This window comes from Podarcis tiliguerta, assembly GCF_965153285.1.
Source record: "Podarcis tiliguerta genome assembly, chromosome: 14".
Lineage (NCBI taxonomy): Eukaryota > Metazoa > Chordata > Lepidosauria > Squamata > Lacertidae > Podarcis > Podarcis tiliguerta.
Genome location: NC_139547.1, coordinates 42,453,709 through 42,464,683, shown reverse-complemented (window position 1 = coordinate 42,464,683; position 10,975 = coordinate 42,453,709). Strand labels below are relative to the sequence as shown.

At 47.4% G+C, this 10,975-nt stretch overlaps 1 long non-coding RNA gene across 1 annotated transcript in view; it reads left to right on the top strand.

Moving 5' to 3' along the window:
• Positions 1-323: 323 nt before the first annotated feature.
• LOC310664597 overlaps positions 324-10,975 on the top strand; it is a 346,493-nt gene continuing 335,841 nt past the window's right edge. Inside the window, exon 1 of the long non-coding RNA XR_014504990.1 lies at positions 324-657. This is a non-coding gene — a long non-coding RNA (uncharacterized lncRNA). The remainder of the gene's footprint in view (positions 658-10,975) is intronic.

Sequence of the window (10,975 nt, the reverse complement as noted above, 5' to 3'; positions counted from 1 at the left end):
TACACTGGCAGAGGAACAGGGGGAGGGCACAGCCCCAGTGGGCACGATCATGGTGGGGTGCCATCATAGCTGCCCCCCTGCGCTGGGCGCTACGCCCCTGCAGGTGGCTCGCCATGCCCCTGCGAGCAGCGCGCCATGCCCTCAGGATGCGTGCCATGCCCCTGCGGGCAGCGCGCCATGCCCCTGGGCAGTGTGTCATGCCCCCCGGGACGTGAACCAGCCATGCCCCTGCCTGCTCTCCGCCCTCCCCCGTCGGAGCTTGAAGCTCCACCACTGTGTATATAGAATAGAACAAAAATTTTTATTTATACCCCACCCATCTGGCTGGGTTTCCCCAGCCACTCTGGGCGGCTTCCAACAGAGTATTAAAATACAGTGGTCTGTTAAACATTAAAAGCTTCCCTAAACAGGGCTGCCTTCAGATGTCTTCTAAAAGTCTGGTAGTTGTTCTTCTCTTTGACATCTGGTGGGAGGGCGTTCCACAGGGCAGGCGCCACTACCAAGAAGGCCCTCTGCCTGGTTCCCTGTAACTTGGCTTCTTGCAGTGAGGGAACCACCAGAAGGCCCTCGGTCCTGGACCTCAGTGTCTGGGCAGAATGATGGGGGTGGAGACGCTCCTTCGGGTATACTGGACCGAGGCCGTTTAGGGCTTTAAAGGTCAGCACCAACACTTTGAATTGTGCTCAGAAACGTACTGGAAGCCAACCTAGGTCTTTCAGGACTGGTGTTATGTGGTCTCGGCGGCCACTCCCAGTCACCAGTCTAGCTACTGCATTCTGGACTAGTTGTAGTTTCCGGGTCACCTTCAAAGGTAGCCCCACATAGAGAGCATTGCAGTATAGCAACCCCAGACATGGAATCATAGAATTGTAGAGTTGGGAGGGACCCTGAGGATTATCTAATCCAACCCTCTGCAATGCAGGAATATGCAGCTGCCCCATACCGGGATCAAACCCTCAACCTTGGGGTTATCAGCACCGTGCTCGAACCAACTGAGCTATCTTTGTGACTGTTATGTAGCAAGTCACATCCTTTGCTCTGCCCACTTTCCCCTGTGGGCACCTAACAGATGCACCTAAGTCATGATTTGTTGACACCAAGGCATAAACTTGTGCTGTTTGCAAGTAGGAGAGTCCGGCTTCCTCCACTAGGTATTCACAGCTGCCTGAAGTTTCCAAAATCACACCCTAGCAAGAGCAGGTTTCTAAGTGGAAGGCTTCTGTTCCTGCAATTAAAACATAGCTGGGGGTAATAGAAGCACTATTTCCTAGTGGGAAGCAAAACAGCAAGAAGGCTTTAGGTTGTTTTTGCCGCAGATTTTGTGGCTACCCCTCTGCAAATTTCCTAGAAGGCATCTGCAAATGTAACCTTGAAAAATGAGAGTCTTTAGACATACAAGGCAGATCATAGGGTGTGTGTGTGTGTGTGTGTGTGTGTGTGTGTGTATGAGAGAGAGGGAGAGGGAGGCTTTTTTGTTGTCTCTCAGGCATTAGAGTTTTGCATTAAAGATATTTCTGCTTGCTTTGAACTGATCGATGGAAAGAAAACTCCAACTCTGTGTCTTCAAGCAGATCTCACACCCTCTTGAGGAACAAGAACAGAAGGTTGTTTCTTCACTCAATCCGGCTCTGCCTTCCTCTCAGATATATGCAAGAAGCCCCATGCCAAATGCTAAAGAGAAGTCAAACTTTTGGGTCTTGACACGGGTTTGGAGGCACGTTTCTAACTTCACGAACTTGGCACTATTATGCTATGTATATTTTGCTCCCCACATGTCATCATATTACCCGCAATAGGGCAAGTTTGGCAAGAGAGGTACAGGTTGTAAGTTTTCAAAAGGGGCCCTTTAAGTTTGTTTCTCCTTTTTAAGGGCTTTTATTTATTTATTTTAAAAAGGAAGACCAATGACACAGCGAATCAAAATCTTCGCCTGCCAAGCTGCTGCTGCCGCCTCCAGCAGCGGCTGAAGAAGGGGAACAGCCCACACTCCCGCCTCTTTTGCCAACCACACATATTTTCTTAATGCCAAGGGGAAATGGTGGTGACTTTCTGACCCCTGCAATGATCCATTTGTATCTGGGAGCACTGCAGATTGATTTTCCTCTTTGAGCTTGCATAGCCGCAAATCATATTATTGTCTATTTGTTTGTTTTGCAAAAATAAAATAAAATAAATTCAAAATAAAAATTCAGGGGGATGTGCAAAATGTGCATGCAGGGCTAGAGGCGGGAAAATAATTGGAACACAGCAGAAAATTAATAATTTTTCCAGAAACGTTGTCTACGTCTAACAAAACAGGATCAGCACTTTATCCAGGGGAGTGTTTTATGTCATCAGCATTTGCTTGCGCCATCAAGCTGATCTTTAGTGTGGAATTACTGCTCAAATTATTATTTGCAGTGTTGTTACTGGCAGCAGAAGGAAGGGCTCAATCCTGTTCATTGCTGTGTCTTCAAGCTTCCCTTTACCCTCAGCAGATGCTGAAACCAAAGACCTTTCCACACTGTCGCCCCATATTGAACTTCTTTATGTATGCCATAAATCAGGACTGGGGAGACTTTTTCAGTCACATACTGTGCCCTTACAAACAATGGACAAGATCCCGGAGATGAGAGGAACTTGAGAGGAGGTGGAGTTGCGGGCTTCAGGCCCTCTCCACATGCACAGGGGCTGGCTCTCAGCCTCTGCGCGATTGAGGGGATCCCCTGTCACGTCATCCCCTGGCCTGGGGGGGGGGGCATGGCTTGCACGATATCACACTGGCGTGGCCAGGGATCTCCCTCTTTTGCTGCCTCAGCTCAATGGGTTTCCCACCCTCCCGCCCTTTAGGTTTTTCTTTTGACCTTGCTATGGGCCTCGGTTGGTCGCCATTAAGGGGCCTGGGAGGAATTTTATCCACTTGGCAAATTGGCACCAGCCACTTGGTTTTTCGCCTACCTCGTAGCAAATCGTCACAACTTCCTTGGCATTGGCGGTTAGGCATTGGTAGGGGTATTGTCATGTAGATGAAGGGGGGGGGAGGAAGTGCCATCACCTCCCCCGAATATCGAAGGGTAGTCCGGTAAAGGATTCTGGGGGGCATGGCCCTGTCCGAAGCCTATGGAGGTGAAGGCCTAAGGCACGCCCCCAAGTGGTGACCCCCGGGGAGTTCCTAGTTGATGTGCATCAGCAGGACTCCCTCTACTGGTGGTTAACCCTTCCTGGTCTTCAAGCATTCGGGCTGAAGCCAGATAGTCGGTTAGGACCAATGCTTCAGCCAATACCGCTCATTCCTGTAACCAATAAAGTTGTGGCCATTTTTTGCCCATTAACCTAAATATTTGTGTCATGTGTCTTTATTTCCACCGGGGGGGGGAGGCGGGAACTCGCCATGCAACTACCCCAGAAGGAGCACAGTGTGTCCCCCTCCGAGGTACTACCCCTCCCCTAATACTCTATACTGCATCAGATACTGGAGGTGGTCCATAGCCATCATAAATAGATAAGGCGGTTATGTGATAGCAAATTCCATAAACACCTGAGAAGAGTCCTGCTGGATTGGGCCAAAGGCCCATCTAGTCCAGCATCCTGTTCTCGCAGTAGTCAACCAGATGACCTCTGGGAAGCTCACAAGCAGATCCTGAATGCAACAAGGCTTTCCTGATTTGTAGTCCCCAGGAACCAGCATTCACAGGCACTCTGCCTCTGGCAGTAACTCTCTGGATCTGAAACGTCTCCCCCCCCCCACACGACACCCCCGCTCTGTTTATTCTTTTAAACTTTCTAATTGTGAGCTATGTAAGTAGCATTAAAGACGAGGAGGAATGTAAAAATAGCTTAATAGGCAGTTTATCCGGAGCTTCATAAACGACTGACACTCATCTTCATCAAAAGAAGAAAGCTACGTCCTATATCTCACTGCAAAGTATCAATTAAAAGTCCTACTTCCCAATAGCTATCGGCTTGGAATTATTTATAAATAGAGATTTGCTTTGAAAAGCAATGTGCAATTTTGCCGGTGCAACCCTGTAATCTTCCTTGATTGAAAGCCAGGATGAATACAGGTTTGGGAATGGATCTGCAACCAGAAGCAAAAGGAAGGAGGGTTACAAATGGATATAGCATTAACTCTAATAAACACTGACAGGCAATATGAATTAAGGTTCTGTCCCAGCCTTGTCATTAAGTTGCCAAAACCCCAACAAGGCATGAAAGAGGAAGAAAGAGGGCGGCTGAGGGGTAGAGCATCTGCTTTGCATACAGAAGGACCAAGTTTCAATCCCTAATGGCATCTCCAGGTCAATAGCCTCCTGCCTGAAATCCTGCGTGGTCATTGCCAGTCCCTGTAGACCAGGGTTCCCCAAACTTAGGTCTCCAGCTACTTTTGGGCTTCAGTTCCCATCATCCCTGACTGCTGGTCCTGCTAGCTAGGGATGATGCAAGTTGTAGTCCAGCAACAAGTTTGGGAAATCCTGCTGGAGACAGTGCTGAACTAGATGGACTAATGATCTGATTCAGTATAAGAGAGCTTCCTGTGTTCCTTATAAACCACTGATGTTGGTCAAATGGTTCTGGAACCATCAAGCAAAATCAGAGCTGTGGCAAGCACTTGCCATATTCCCCATGCCTTCAGCGACAGCTATCTAAAGTAGTGGCTTCCAGTCATTGCTGGATTCTAACTCCTAGCAGGCTCAGCAGGGTGAAAAGTCAGGAATGGTGGCAAGGGCAGACCATGATAATATAGTGCCCTCTGTGGGCCCACAATTTGACACTCCCCCCCCATCCTTATGGTGTCTTCCCAAATCCTGGTAAGGGAGGCACCGGGCTTTGGGAAGGAGGTGCAAGTCTCTGGCAGGGTCGTAGAGCCCTCTTGCTGGGAAAGTTTTGGGAAGGATGCAGGAGGACTCGAGGACTCTGCCAGAGCCCAAAGGTAACACTTACAGTGGTATCTCGGGTTACAGACGCTTCAGGTTACAGACTCTGCTAACCCAGAAATAGTACCTTGGGTTAAGAACTTTGCTTCACGATGAAAACAGAAATCGCACGGCAGCAGCGGGAGGCCCCATTAGCTAAAGTGGTACCTCAAGTTAAGAACAGTTTCAGGTTGAGAACGGACCTCCAGAATGAATTAAGTTCTTAACCCGAGGTACCACTGTACTAGGCTTTGGGAAGGAGGCTAACACAGCAGTTCGAGTTCACTCCCAGAGGCGTACGCCATTGTCTCTCGAGACAGACGGATGCCGACAACAATTCCTTTGTTCTTGTATGGCTGGGCTGGGGAACCTGCAGCCCTGCAGACGTTGTTGAACACCAGCTCCCATCATCCCTGGCCAATGGTCAGGATGGCTGGGGCTGATGGGTGTTGGAGTCCAACAATACATGAAAGGTCACATTGCCCTGCGTATTGAGCATCCTGGATTCTAGTTCCACTGGGCAAAGGTCTAAGATTAGGAGCACAGGAAGATGCCAGATACTGAGTCACACCTTTCATCCATCGAGCCCTGTCTTGTCTTGTCTACATTGACTGTTTGTCCAATATTTGAGGCAGCGAACATTCCCATCAGGGCATTCTAGTGATAGACCCTGGGGCCTTCTGCATGCAAAACTGAGCTATGGCCCTTCCCCATTCATTCCCAAACTGAGGCATGCACAATGGGGATCACAATTTGGGAGAGGTGCTGTTGTGCTCTAATTCTCTCTTTAGGTCCACAAGTCTTTGGTTGGCCACTGTAAGAAGTGGCTGTTGGACTAGATGGGCCATTGGCCTTATATGGCAGGCTCTTCTTATGGTTTTTATATTCTCAATTGTTTTCTCCCCCTTCCGGCCCAGAATGATCCAATGGGGAGTCAGAGTGGGAGGAGTCAGTCCAGGAAGTTGCCGCATGCGGAAGGCTGCCAAACTGCAGTTCAGTAGTTGTCCACATGGGGCAGCCATAGACAGATCCCAGCAGCTCCCAACAAAGCCATAGAGGGGGAGTGACAAATCTACATCTGAGTTACTACAGATCAGGGATTTTAACAGCCTACCACCTTGCAAATAAATCAGCAGTTGTTGCAGATAGCTAATGGACATTAAGTGCCCGGGATTTAAATTAAGCAGGTTTCAAGCGCAAGGTTGGCTTTGCTTCTGACATATCGCATTTGTCTGGGAAGCGAGACCCTTTTGCTAGTTCTCAAAATTGGCAGACACGCCCTTGTGGTTTAATGGCAGACATGATGGCATCGTCTCCTTCCGAAGAACAAAGGTTGTTTTTGCCTTCTCGTGCTTCTTTATATTGACAATGGTTCTTGTTAATTAGCCTTCGGAGGATATTTCCCAACTCAAATGATGCTTGACCCTTCCCAAACCTCTTCTACCGGAGGCTGTCAAGAGGACTGACACCGCAGCCCTGCATTAAAGCATATTCATAGCTACAGAGCTTTGCTTCATCACTTGAGAGCCAGTTCTGGGTTTTAGGTGGCCTGAACAGAGCAGTTGCCCTCTTTGGGTGGGCTTTGGGAGGCTTAACTGGCAAGCAGCTATATTGGATTTCTGAGAGCTGCTTTGTTAATTTCCCATAATGCTTCAGAGCGATGCTACATGAGGGGATTGTAGAATTATTACTACTATTATTATTTTTAAAAGGACAGCTAACACCTCCTGGTGTTGTCCAGAGCACCACCAGACCCTCCAAGTGTCCCTATTTTCCAGGTACAGCCCTGGATTTACAGAAGCTGTCCCAGTTTCTGATTTGATCCTGGAATGTCCTACTCTTCCTTAGGACGTCCATATTTTCATCGGAGAAATGTATGTGACCCCCGAGCCAAGGAAATAAGTAACTATACAACCTTTAGAAGACACCTGAAAGCAGCCCTGTACAGGGAAGTTTTTTTTTTTAAAAAAATGTTTAATGTTTTAATATATGTTGGAAGCCGCCCAGAGTGGCTGAGGCAACCCAGTCAGATGGACAAGGCATAATAATAATAATAATAATAATAATAATAGAACAGGACGTCCCTATTTTCATAGGAGAAATGTTGGAAGGTATGCACCAGGCATGGGCAGGGGCGCTACAACTGTACCTTAACTATACAATGATGGTTTAAATTAGGATATTACTCTGCCTCCCCTTCTCCTCCTAACACAGCACAACTCTGCTGTTTGCCTGTCTCTGAGCTGCTATCTTCCTCAAAGCCCTGCTGTAATTCAAGACTGCCTTCCTCCTCTCTGGAAGCTACAGGAGAAGGGGGTGGGGGGAGAACTCCATCACTCATCCTCCTCTTCAGTTCAATCCCTGGCATTACCTATCTCCTCCACTTTTGGAGATAGCGTGATTCTGAATGTCTGTTGTTTAAGGATCACAAGTGGGGACAGTAATGTTCTACTCAGGTCCTGCTCACACACTCCCCAGAGGCATCTGTTTGGCCACCATGAGAACAGGATCCTGCAGGCTCTTCTTACTTTCTTACATTGGATGTCCCTGTCCTATAAGCACTTATTGGAAGTGCAGGCTTGTCTTGGAGATGGACAGATCAGACTCTTTCCGGTTTGTGCCACTTTTGGAAGTGTCCATTCTGACCCATTTCTGCATTAATGTGTATTTTGAAGAAAATTATTGTTTCTATTTTAATCCTCAAAAAAATGTATCCCACCCTCCTTCCAAAAATGCATTACTCTTAAAATATATTAAATGCATTTTGGCATGTCCTGTTGGCCGAAAACTGCAGCACTACATTCTGGAGATCTGGAATCTCCCACCTTTGCTGTGCCTAGCTCAGTGGGGTCTACACTGCCTGGTAGCAGTTCTTCAGGGTTTCAGGCAAGGAGTCTTTCCCCAGCGCTGCCTGGAGATGCTGGGGATTGAACCGGGGACCTCCTGCATGCAAAGCAGATGCTTTACTTGGAAGTGCAAAATGGATAGCTATGTTCAGAGCCTCCCATTAGTGCAGGAGTAGCGTATCAAGTCAGTTTATGAAGTGATGACATGAGACAGGAGTTGGTAATGCAGGTGAGCTGTGCAGGAGCAAGCTGGCAAGCATGCTCCAAGCAAGCTGCCGGCTAGCTCTGCAGAGGCTCCTTTTATTAGCAGATGTCAACAATCGGAAACAGTAGTGAAACCACCCTGAACTTAACGTATTTCCATCTAGGCACATTTCCGGCGTTAGTAAATACACGTGTCAGCAGGTGCTTCCCTTGAATGTTCCTCCCGATACTTGATTACGTCTGTGTTCCCGTCATGCTCCAGCCAAGCGATATGTCTAGCAAACAGATTGTGAAAGGACAAAAGGTCAGGGGGAAAACCCTGTTTTCTAGCCAAGAAGGCAAAAGGTCAGGGAAAGCAGGCGTAATGCTCCTTGACATACTGTTGCACGTCTGGTGCGAGGTTTGCCTTCTACAAGTTTGCGTTACCTCTACAAGCTTAGGTCAAAATTCACAAAGATCCAGTTCCTAGGTTGTGCAGCCCCTCAGATGCAGGCATTTGCCCACCCACTCCAGCAGGGCTGTTTTATACAGATAGTCCTCTGCACCACCATTCTGAACAGTGACTGCCTCTTGCTTAAGCAATGGGTAAGCTGCCATGCAGACAAATGCCATCATATGCTCAGAATGCCCACATCCACTGTATACATTTAACGCACAGGGATTCTCCCAAAGAATCTGCAGAACTGTAGTTTACACCTTACAGAACTACAATTTGCAGCACCCTTAACAAACTATAGTCCCAAGGATTCTTTGAGTGGGGTGTCATCATGTATGTTGCAGGTGTGATCACTCTTTCTCAATACTGAAATGAAGCAGGCAGTGCTTGGTTCTGTGCATTTTGGGTGTGTGCACCTGGCATAGGATCACATCCTTTGGGCTGAGAAGACTGCTTGTTTTTGTGTCTGTCAAAAACATGGTACTGAATGGAGTCATTTGCTGCCAAAAGTCTTGCATCTCGATGTGGAGCTGATGTATCCCTCTGCCTGTTGATTTCAAAGCTCTGGCATATTTTCTTTGTTGAACAGTGCAGAAACCCTCATGCAAAACAAAGACAGACTTCGTCCAAACATCAGATTGTGCGAGGATCCCCTAAGGACTGGATAACTCTTTCCCACCTCCTTCCTTTTTTCAAAAGATCAGTGAGTGCTTTGTTGAACTTCTGCCAAACAATCCCCTGGTGGCTTATATAAAAATGTTTGCTAACACCACCATTTATCTACTAGACCCATAACCAAATTACAGCTCAGACAGTACAATTCCTCGTACACAGGTAGGGTTGGATGAATCTGTTTTGGTTTCTCTCAGTTTCTCATCTCTCTAATCTTACATCCCTGCAGCAATTCTCATTTTGAAAATAATCCAAACAATTCTCCAGCACTGTAATGCAAATTTCTCCAAATATGCATATTTGACTAATATTCACGCAGGTCCTGCTTAATGAACACAATGCGTTCCCAGGAAATCCTTTGGAACCCACAATTTCCATTGTTTCATATGGGAACACTTCTCATACGGCATTTGTCCTGTCTTTTCCCCCTCCCTCCATGGCTTCTTTCCAGAATTGCTGCAGTCAAGTTGAGAACTATCTACTTTCCATCACATGACAGGACTGGAAAGTGCCTTGGAGGTCCAACCCATTGGTCAGTGAAGGATTTGCAAAAGGGTTGTTCACTGAATTTGGCTGAATCCTGGGTAATGAGCTGCACTGAGCCAATTTGGGTCACCCTGGGATTCAGCTGAATGGGGCTAAGGAAGCCCTGGGTCACCCCAGGTCAGATCAGGGACAACCTGGTGGTGGTCACATCCCAACCCCACATTTAACTGGGGCATGAAGCTCTGATTGAACATAAATTTGGGGTGGAGAGGTGGGGGAGAGTAGGAGAGGTATATCTCTGTTGAATTCCACCTTGTTGATTTCAACCCAGTGCTATGAAATGGAGGAGTTTAATTTTGATGGTGCACTTGCCTTCTTCAGGGTATCTCAAAACAGTCTTTTCTCACCTGCCAGTGATCTGTCTGGCGCGGGAAGAATTACAACGGCTTGCATTATATGGAAGTATCTTTTGCTGGTGTCTTTTCTGTATGGAGCACAGGATCTGTGTTGCTATCAAAAGAGTTATTCATAATCTTTTAGTGCCCTAGGTCATGCTCAGATTTAAAAAGTCACTCTTAGTTCATGATGGGGAATTTTTATTGGGACATACAGTGGTACCTCGGGCTAAGAACTTAATTCGTTCCCGAGGTCCGTTCTTAACCTGAAACTGTTCTTAACCTGAAGTACCACTATAGCTAATGGGGCCTCCCGCAGCCGCAGTGCCACCGGTGCACAATTTCTGTTCTCATCCTGAAGCAACGTTCTTAACCCGAGGTACTATTTCTGGGTTAGCGGAGTCTGTAACCTGAAGCATATGTAACCTGAAGCATCTGTAACCTGAGGTACCACTGTAGATACTTGGCTTAAGAAATTAACCACTCTGCCTGTCACGAGACTGCAGCTTCTTCTGACTCCTTTGCGTTAGTCAATTATTATCTCTCCCTCTCCCGCCAGCTGCTGTGATGGCCTCTCGCTGCTCTCACAGTGAGCCGGCAGACTTGGGAGTGTCAACTTGCTTTCATGTTCTCTATTAGGAGAGATAATTGGGAAGAAGGAGATCTAACCTCACGTTAGACTTCTGCGCAATCCCGCGCCCATCCTCCGAAGTGAAACAAGACAGGAGGCAGGCCTGTCAAAACTTTGACTTCCTAATTCCCGAACAGCCGCTAATTTGTGTGGTTGCCTGATCGACTCGGAGACGGGATGGAACTCTTCTCGCGTGACCTCTGGTGTCAATCATCACGCGAACCATCTGCATTTATATTGTCAAGGCCCAAACTTACATTACTTCCTGAAGCATGAAATCACCTTTCAGAAGATGTGAGAAATATAATCCCACCTCTCCTCAACGAAGAGGTGAGGCATGTTGGCTGAAAGCTAAAGTTACACAGAGATGCCATTCAGGTCCTGTAGAGAGACTGACTGTAACTCCAGGGACC